The sequence below is a fragment of the Cryptomeria japonica genome, chromosome 5 (genome assembly GCF_030272615.1).
Source record: "Cryptomeria japonica chromosome 5, Sugi_1.0, whole genome shotgun sequence".
In the NCBI taxonomy this organism is placed as follows: domain Eukaryota; kingdom Viridiplantae; phylum Streptophyta; class Pinopsida; order Cupressales; family Cupressaceae; genus Cryptomeria; species Cryptomeria japonica.
The window spans coordinates 864,201,186-864,211,801 of record NC_081409.1 but is presented as its reverse complement, the minus strand read 5'-3'; positions in this window follow the sequence as shown (position 1 = coordinate 864,211,801).

Genomic DNA, 10,616 nt, shown 5'->3' with positions numbered 1-10,616 from the left:
ATCATTCATGTGATCACCGGGTATCCTATCTATGATCATGCACGAGAACAGAAAATGATATGACAAAAGGAGTTAATCAGTCTACCTGGAGTAGAATCTGATTACCGAGGACTGAAATTGAACAATGTCACTGATGCAGAACTTAAGTTTGCAATTAGAGTAATTGGTTACTGTTTCTTCCAATCAGAAAGGGAAAACAATGTACCATGTGTAGCAGTTGACTTAGCCTATAAAATAGTGAAAAGGGGAATGAAAGTAGATTTATGTGAAGTGCTACTGAAGAACTTGTTTGAGAACCTAAACACAATAAGGAAGCTGAAGAGGAACAACTTGGCAAACACACTGAAGTTTGGTTCACTTCTTGTATATATGTTTTTCTACTTTGAGAAGTTCTTTCCCTCAGTCGGTAAAGTAGTTTGGGAGCTACATCGACCTATCACCCATCAAATCAATGATTTTATCAAGAAGGGAATCGAGGTTGATCCTGAGAAGGTCCAAGCTATAATGGAAATGCCACCTCTGAAGAACATTAGTCAAATGAGAAGTCTACAGGGACGTCTCCAATCTATTAGAAGATTCATTTCTCAACTAGCAGACAAAGCTCAACCTTTCACAAAGGTATTAAGGAAAGGAATAATATACAACTGGGATCAGCAGTGTGAACAACATCTTCAACAGATAAAAGAGTACCTATCTAATCCACCGATATTGATGCCACCTATTTAGGATAAACCACTAATCTTATATATATCAGCAACTGATTCATCACTGGGGGCACTTCTGGCACAACAGGATGACAACAAAAAGGAACGAGCTATTTATTACATCAGTAGGACATTGGTGTCTTATGAAATGAACTGCAGTATAATAGAAAAAGCATGCTTGGCATTAGTCTTTGCATCACAAAAACTGAGGCACTATATGCTAGCACATTCAGTCAAGCTAGTGGCCAAAATCGATCCACTCAAGTTATCTCTTAATAAAGCAACACTTACAAGAAGATTGGCAAAGTGGGTAATGATTCTTATAGAGTTTGACATTGAATATGTGGAACGCAAAGCCATAAAAGGACAAGTAGTTTTTGATCAACTTGCTGAAGCTCCACTTGAGGATACTTAACCACTACACATCGAGTTCCCAGATGAATCAATAATGGATCCTACTTAACAACCCTGGAAGATGTTCTTCGATGGTTCCTTTACTCAAAATGGTTCTGGTGCTGGCATATTATTTATTACTCCTCAGAAGTATTCAATCCCAGAGTCTTACAAGATTCTATTTCCCTGAACAAACAATATTGCAGAATATGAAGCTTTGGTGAATGGAATAAAACTAGCTATTGAATGGAAGGTTGTTGAATTACATATCTATGGAGATTCTCAGCTGGTCATCAATTAAATCAATGATACATATCAAACTTGAGATGAGAAATTGATACCTTACAAGAGGATGGTGGATGATATCAAGAAGTACTTTGCTTTTGTATCATTCCAATAGATTCCTAGATCAGCGAACAGAGTAGCAGATGCTATGGCCACCTTGGCATCTATACCTGAGCTACAGGAGTCCAATTTCCACTTTGATTTCCTGGTGGAAGAGTTATATTACCCCACTTATGATTCTCCTAAGACCCAAATAGTCTGTTCTATTATTGGACATGACTCATCCCAGTACAGCTACATCTATTCCTATCTATGCGACCAAATTATCCCTGGAAATCTTACCCGAAATGAGAAAAGAAACCTAACTCACAATGCTTCGCGGTATGTTATCATAGCCAACGATTTATTTAGATGAGGTTTGGACCGTATTTTGCTTAGATGTCTAGAAAATGAAGAGTCTAAACATGCATTATCAAAGGTTCATGAAGGTATTTGTGGATCTCATTCGAATGGTTTTACTTTAGCTCAGAAACTATTACGAGCTGGCTACTATTGGCCAAACATGGAAAAAGACACCATTAAATTTGCTAAGACTTGTAAGAAATGTCAGCTTCATGGAAATCTCATACCTACCTCGGCAAGGGACCTCATACCATTTATAACAGACTGGCCTTTTCAGCAATGGGCCTTTGATCTCATTGGTTAGATATATCTGGCTTCATCCAAAGGACATAAATTCATCATAACTACCACTGAGTATTTCACTAAGTGGGTAGAGGCAGTTCTACTTATTAAAGCAACTGGTAAACAAGTCGCCTTGTTCATCCTAAACTATATCATTTGTAGGTATGGGATACCTTCGTCCATCGTGGCTGATAATGGAGGACAATTCAAGAATAAAGATTTGGACGAGCTTTGTGAGAAATTCAAAATAAAGCAACACTAGTCATTAGTATATTACCCTCAAGGTAATGGACAAGTTGAGGCATCTAACAAAAACCTACTGACTATCTTGCATAGAATAGTGAACAAGTCTGGGAAGGATTGGCATCTACAGCTCAATCCTACACTATGGGCTTATAGAACAAGTATCAGAACACCTACTAGGGCTACACCTTTTTCTTTGGTGTATAGGTCTGAAGTAGTATTACCTATTGAAGTAGAAATATCATCTCTCAGAGTTTCTTTGCGAGGTCTTGTTACTGATGAAGATCATAGAATATCTAGATTGCAAGAAGTCGAATTGCTAGATGAGCGTCGGCAAGTGGCATTTGATCATCTCAGACTGTATCAGAAGAGAATGTCCAGAGGGTATAACAAGAAAGTTCAACAAAGAGAATTTCAAGTTGGTGACCTAGTTCTGAGAGAGAATCCAAAAAATCAACAATTTCGCGATAATAAAGGGAAGTTTGAACCCAACTGGCTGGGTCTCTACATTGTTACTGCAGCATATGGCTCAGGTGCCTATCAACTCTCAAACTCAGAAGGAGAACAACTCCATGAACCGATTAACACCATCCACTTGAAGAAATTCTTTGCTTAGCATTCCCTATACCATCAATGGGTATAGCTAAGAAAAAATCCTAAAAATCAGAAAAAGTCCTGAAAAAATCCTTAAAAAAATCAGAAAAAGTCCTGAAAAAATCCTAAAAAAATCAGAAAAAGTCCTAAAGAAATCCAAAAAAAGAAAAAAGAGAAAAGAAAAAAAATATATAAAGAGAAAAATTGCCCTAGTGAAAACTTGGTAAACAAGCACCTTGGTTAAAAAAAAAAAGAATCTCTACCAAGTAGGTGAAAACCTGGCAAACAGGCACCTCTTGTACTCAAGCACTCCATCTATCAACACAACATTGGCATTTCCCGCTTTCATGAATATTTTGCTTTCGCTTGTACATATTTTCAGTCACTTTTGTGACATCTTGGTTCGTTGGAACCCTCATGACTTGAAACTGATCAACGTCCTAGTTTTAGGTTACTCGATAGAGCACATTACATATCCTAAGCAGTGTCAACCAAGTCATTTTTCTGTCAGTGAAACCTGGTCGTCCACTCCGAGTCAGCCATCTGTCTCCCAACTACCAAAGAGTTTTATCACTGAGTAAACAAGCAAAACAACATAACGGAAAACAATCACTAAATAGTTTGAGCTATGAATGAAAATTTTCTTTGTATGTTGTCTTTTATATTGGTTTTCGATTATTATCCCTCTGAGTAACTCGAGGAAGTCTATTGTGACTAAGAGGAGCAAGGATTGGGGGCATAATATTTTCTTTGTTTTCTGCTTGTAGGAATGATCTCGATGATCTGGAAACATATAAATTAGCTGGGTGTCTGTGATAAGAGCCTTCACATTAAGGTGAAATAGCCTCACATACCTCGACTCTGCTTATTTGTATGCTACAGGGAGGTCCATATCATTTCTTTGTTCGTTTTGAGGGAATTTCTTTATGATGCAATTCGGGTCCCGACGAAATCTGTCCAAGGATATGAATGAAAAAAGGGTCATTGCGGACAAGATAATTAAAATTGCACATTGAAAGGAAAGGAACTCTAACCTGCCTGTTGTGTTCGTTATGCTCGGTGATGAATCTTAAGCATTTTAAATCCAGTGACTAGGTTTAGGTTGCATTTTTGCACATCATTTTGCATATCAATTTGCATTTTTGTGAATTTAGAGTGAATTTCGGTATGGTAATAATCTCTTTATCTTCTGAAGGAAAGCTAAAACCATCATCATTTCTTACGCTAAGTGGTCTATTTATCATCATTTCTCCGATCGAGTACTTGTGTTTTGAGATGTTTAGCTACATACATAACATTTAATATAGCTCCATATAATTCATTATTACTCGTTTGCATTATCATTTATTTGCATATGAAAAGAAACAAAAATATATCTTCATAATCATTTGCATTACATACATTTATATTGAAAAGAAATGCATACATATAAAATAAAGCATATAAGAGACATCTCATAAGCGAATCAACACAACTACGATGAAGTCAAATTAGATCTCGTATATATATATATATATATATATATATATATATATATATATATATATATATATATATATATATATATATATATATATATATATATATATATAATGTCAAGTATAAGAGTACAAAATGATGTCCAATGACATGTACAAACTCCCATCGGAGAAAGAACCATATCGGCTACAAAAAATGGGTGTCTACAAAAAATATCCTAGCTACAAAAAGAATCATGTAGCTGGCGCGCTCTCCCTCATCGCCTGGTGGAGGAGGAGGACCCTGATGCCTAGAATCTTGTCGAGGTGCTCGTGCTCCCTTTGATTGGGCCATATACTATGAATAGGGTTGCACCTACTATGCAACAAAAACTGCAGCACTATACACTGCCCTACTACTCTGGAGAAGGACCTCCTGTCATAGAGCCTCAATCTCAGCTCTTGACTCTGCTCTCAAAGCTGTGATCTGGCGATCCCGCTCGGCCCTCACCTCAGCTAGCTGTCAGTCTCGCTCCGCCAGTTGAGTCTGTGCCACTGTCAACTATGACTGCAACTCTGCAAGACGTGCCCTCATCGACCTACCAGCATCCTGTCCATGCTCTCTCACAGGTCCCCCATCTCCACCTCCACCCTTCTCATCCTGGCACTGTCGCACCTATCTAGAAGCTGCTCGCTCCTCCTCCACCTCACCCACTCACCCTAGGGATCCACTCTCACCCCTCTGCTATCTACCCTGAGCTGGCACCCTGCTACTTCTAGCACCTGGATCACCGCTACCCCATCACAAAGCCTCAGCTCTTTGTGCCTGACCCTTCCTCTGGCCCTATCCCTATGCTAGTACAGGGGCATCCTCCTCAACATCCCCAATTCGAGGAGCCTACTCACCTAGGTCTATAAACTGTGGGAAAGGATGCTGCTGAAAATAATCTCTATACTGGGGCAATACCCCACATCTGCTATATCATCCAAGTAATCCCACCTCAGGTAGTGTAAACTTGTCAGCTCCTACATCGCTAAAGAATAGGATAGCCTAGGTGACCATCCCTGTCTCTCCTCATCGGCATATCGAGCATATGCAGTATACTCCTGAGAGATCCCCTGAGGCCGGCCATACTGCCTCATCACTCGTGAAATGATGAATCGCTCCACAACAGTCTGCGACCTTCCAATCAGTGGGCGTGTAACAAACAGGTCCACGCAAACCACCTACCAGTCATCCCATGGCTCCAACACTCTATATGGTCTCCATACGACAGCTATCAGATCATCGAGCTACCATCTCCAGAAGTTTGTCTTGCCCAGATGGGGCTGCGTAATATATCCGGCATACCTGTAAATGATTGGCTGCCCTGGCTCTCTGCTATCATCCACTTTCGACCAACAAATGGGAAGGTGCTCCCAAGCCCACACCTATAAAATGTACACCTCGATGGCCATGCTCTGCCCATCTCTGTATACGATCTCATGCATCTCCCGATACATGTGGGCCAATAAACAAGAGCCCTAGCCAAGTCTTTGAGGGGTCTCTATCAACCTCTCCAACATCCATCCCCATCCGCTCTGGAAGCCCTGTTGCCCTCTGTCTGGCATCAAAAAGCAACCAATGAAACCTACAAGGACACATGCCAGTGGATACTCCTCACTATACCTTCTCATCAATATAGCCCAACTCATGGAACGAGTCAAGATATCGGGATCCCTGAATATGATCCTCAATGCCTGCACTCTAGGTAACAAGGCAGTATCATAATCCACCTTATCCCCAACAAAAAGGATATGAAGGATCCTATACACATCCTCGAGAGTAATAGTCAACTCCCCAATTGGCAAATGAAAGGTATTATGCTTTGAATGAAACCGCTCTACCAACGCCATGAGCATCCTCTGGTTCACACGGATATCAGGTAACCTCATCAAGTGAGTAAAGCCACACATATCGACATGAGCCTGCTCAACCTTAGACAAATCAAGAACTAGAGCCATAGTGGGAGGATATACACATCTAAAGAGCACAGGAGGTAAGCACATCTACAACAATCCAACAATGAAGCATCAAAAAACATTCCAAATGAACCTACAAGAGACGTTAACCATCACGCAAATCCAACTAAGTCAAATGCAAAAGCAAAATTTCATGTTTATACTTTCAAAAATGATCACTGTCTTTCGAACGACAAAACACAGTTAAAGTAGAATCTCATACGAGTCAAGAATGGCTTTCGTATGAGCAAATAGTCTCAAATGACAAACTTTTACACATTGTACGACAAAATGGTCTTCTAACCAACCTATCGTATGACACAAGGGTGGATCCCATACGACAAATCTAATGGCTTCAAACAACAAAAGAAAATTTTCCAATTTCTCGTACGAGACAGGATCCTGTCTCGCACGATAAACTGTGACACCCGACCCAAAACCCATGAAAAACGTGAAAAATGCACAAAAAAATTCAAAATTGGAAACATAAACAGTCTTAAGATCGATCACTTACCGCTGGCTCATAGTTTCGGGGTTGATTATGTCTTCTCTAGCGCTCGAATCGATGCTGACGAGTAGGGACCACCATTTTCTTCGCATAAGGGTTTTTCAAATTTTCAAACTTGTAGGGTTAAAATGAATTGAAAATGACACTTTTGTCCCATATATAGCCAAAAAGCTAATTTTTCAACTTGCTCCGATGGTCACGAAAATTGTACCCTTAGCTAATGTGCCTTCTCTGATTCCATTTTTGGGATCGAAATCAAAATTCAAGATCATCTTGCTAGTCAATTTCAGAATTTGGACCACTTAGAGCTCTTTTATCAAATTCTCAGTCTTTCTTCGCTTTGTGCTCAATTTCTCAATTTCAATGTTGAATCTCAATTTCAAATTTACGAATCAATTTCGCAATCAATTCAATCTTCAAAATTCTTCAAAATCAATTTGTGCTCACATAACTTATCATTGCTCAAAATTGCCTAAAATCAACTACCCTTGCTATTTTTCGATTTCGCTCCTGAGGGGGCATACAAGTGACCTTATGACCTCACATCTTTAATGTCAAGATAATTTTTTAAATTTGCATCAAAAGTCGAGCGAAAAAAAAATAAAATATTTTCAACCAAAGAAAATCAAAACCTTATTGCTAAGGGGCATCTCATCTTCATCGCTTCATATCAAGTTGAGATCTCTCGATCATCTGAATATAGTCAATTGTCAGGGGCATATCAGTTTCATCACTTCACATCAAGCTGATATTTGTCTTCTTCTGAATTAATCTCTTAACGTTAATCAGTTTCATCGCTTTTCATCAAGCTAATTATTCGTTTAAACTTGATTAAAAGTTTAAAGAGTATCTTTGATCACACTCAATCTAAGCAGGTGTTCAGTATTCATTTCTTGATCAAGTTGGATAGTTTATCTTTGTTCATCATGTCTTGATCAATCAAGTTCAAGATCAATTTTTATCATAACTCACTGCATCTAAGATCAATAAAGTTCTAGATCAGTAAGATCCGCTTCTTGATCAATCAAGTTCAAGTTCAGTATCTTTTGTTTTCTATCATTCCTCAATTCAATCAAGTTCAGGATCGGTATCTCTTTAATCAGACTTCATTCAGCTTTGTCGCTTCGAATCAAGCTAAACACCTTGCTCTTCATCTAGTTTGGGATCAATCAAGTTCAAAACTGGCATCTCCTAAACATCACACATTCTTTGAACCAATGTGTTGCTTGCACATTAATTCAAAGAGGGGCAAATGTAATACCCTAAAATTGGTCATCTAAACCATGGGCCCCTAATCTCGACAACATCACCAAGGTCCTAACCAAAGGCAATTAAATCAATCTTGAGCACATTATTAATTCTTTAATCATCAAATATCACATGGCAAATCAATTACTCAATATTAATTAAATATTTATTTAGTTAATTGAATCATTTCCAAGAATACCATTTTGATCAATTATCCCATTTTAATTTATTAAATATCCTTGCATATTTAATTAATTAATATAAATTGCCATTTAATCATGCAAAGAGAATTAATTTATTACAAAAAAGGAATTAATTGCAAAACAAAGAGTTGAATTGAAATTAAACAAAAAGAATTGAATTGAGAGAGAAATCAAACTTGAGATATTATTTCTTTTTCTAAATTTAGAACTTGAAATTAGAAAAGCAATTAAATTGAATTATTGAATTATTCTCTAAAATTGGAACTCAAAGCTTTTCAAAAAAAAAGAAGTTCAGTTGCATTGAAAAGACTTTTTTCTTGAATAAATCAAATATGTGCATGGAATTATTTATTTTCATCATATATGCATGGAATTAATTTATTATTATTTTCCAATGCAACTTGAACTTCTAATTTGAATGCATTTCAATTAAACTATAATTGGAATCTATCTCAAGGTCAACTCAATCTGATTTCTCAATTATTTTTCAATTAATCCTAAATTGAGCTTTTTCTCTTACAATTCTCTATAAATTCAGTCTTCAGCTCTCATTCCAATTCACCCCAAAGATTTTTGAGAACATGCTTGGAGATTATTATCACGCTAATTTCGCTCTGGAGTCATTGAAGATTATTGTGCTTTTTAGATTATTTTTATCCATTATTGCTTGCATCCATCATTGCTTGAATTGATTTTTGCTTGAATTATTCATCCATCTTGCATCCATATAGTTAAATATCATATAGATTAAATCCTTCATCTTGGTGTAGTCTAGTCACTAGTATTGCTTATAACAATCTAAGAGCAATCTTATACTTGCATCTTTTAGAAGGAAATTAGTCGCTTTGTTATGGTTTTCTACTTATTGATTATTGATTATTAATCATGCATATAATGACTTAATTGAAGTGTTGTGCTTGTAGCTATAGGTTCACTTTTTCACACACACAGGTTGAACCTGTAGAACCTTGTTGCCATGAATGACAACATCTACCTTTCTCATCTGAGTGTATAATGCCAACATTTTTCATATGCAATAAATGATAAAATGATGAGCTAATGATTTAAATGAATATTTTTTTTAATTTTCATGCAATAGTGTGAATGCAAATGACTGGTTAATGAACTTATAGATCTATATATGATATGCTTATGAATGCAGCTAACATCTCATGTAAGATTTTAGATTTTGATGCTCAAGAACTCAATCATGTCGATAAAGCCAGTTGACCACTGGGCGAAGTAATGATGATTGTTGTGAAGTCAGGCTCTCATTCAAAGAACAAAGAGATAAATTGTATTATGCTGAAATCACTTGTAATGCAGAAAATTAAGAATCAATGCAACCTAAAACTGAGTCACTGGATTTAGATTTACTTTTTTATCATCATTGAGTGGAAATGTAGGAAGAAACATAAACATCAGAGCACGAAGATCCAGGATGACCTGAATGTCACGTTGTTTTTAATATAGAAAGCGAACATAAGCATCGAGGCATAAAGAGCCAGGATGACTGGAATGTTGCCTACATGCAAACACACTAGACAAAGAAGAGTTCCTTCCTTGTTATATGCAATATTGATTATCTTGTCAATAATGATCCTTATATCGTTCATATCCTAGGACAAATTAAACATGTATCCAGATTGCATGATAAAGAAAGTTACTCAAAATAGTCAAGGAAATAATTCCAACCTCCTTGTAGCATACAAATAAATGAATTCGAGGTATGTGTGGTGATTTCACCTTGATGTGAAGGCACATATCATAGACACCCAGCTTATGACAAGTTTTCAGATCATCAGAATTATTCCTACGAGCAGAAAATAAAGAAAATTATTATGCCCCTAGTCCTTGCTCCTCTTAGTCAAGATAGACTTCCTCGAGTTACTCAGAGGGAATAATAATCGAAAACTAATTTAAAAGACAACATTCAAATAAAAATTCAATCAGAGCTCAAAAATTTTTCAATGATTGTTTTTAGTGTTCTTGCTTTCTGTGTTTATTCAGTGGTAAAACTCTGTAGTGGATAGGAGACAAGTGACTACCTCATATTAGAGGACCTAGTACTACCGACAAAAAGATGACTTGGTTGAACTTCTTAGGACATTTATATTGATCAAACGATTACCCTAAGACTAGGGCATTGATCGGTTTCAATCCATGAGGTTTCCAAGAAGAACCAAGGTGTTACGAAAGTGACTGAAGGATATATATAGGCTATAGAAAAGATGCGGAAAAGAAGGAAATAAAGCAGAAAATACCAAAGTTGTGTTGATAGATGGAGTACTTTAGT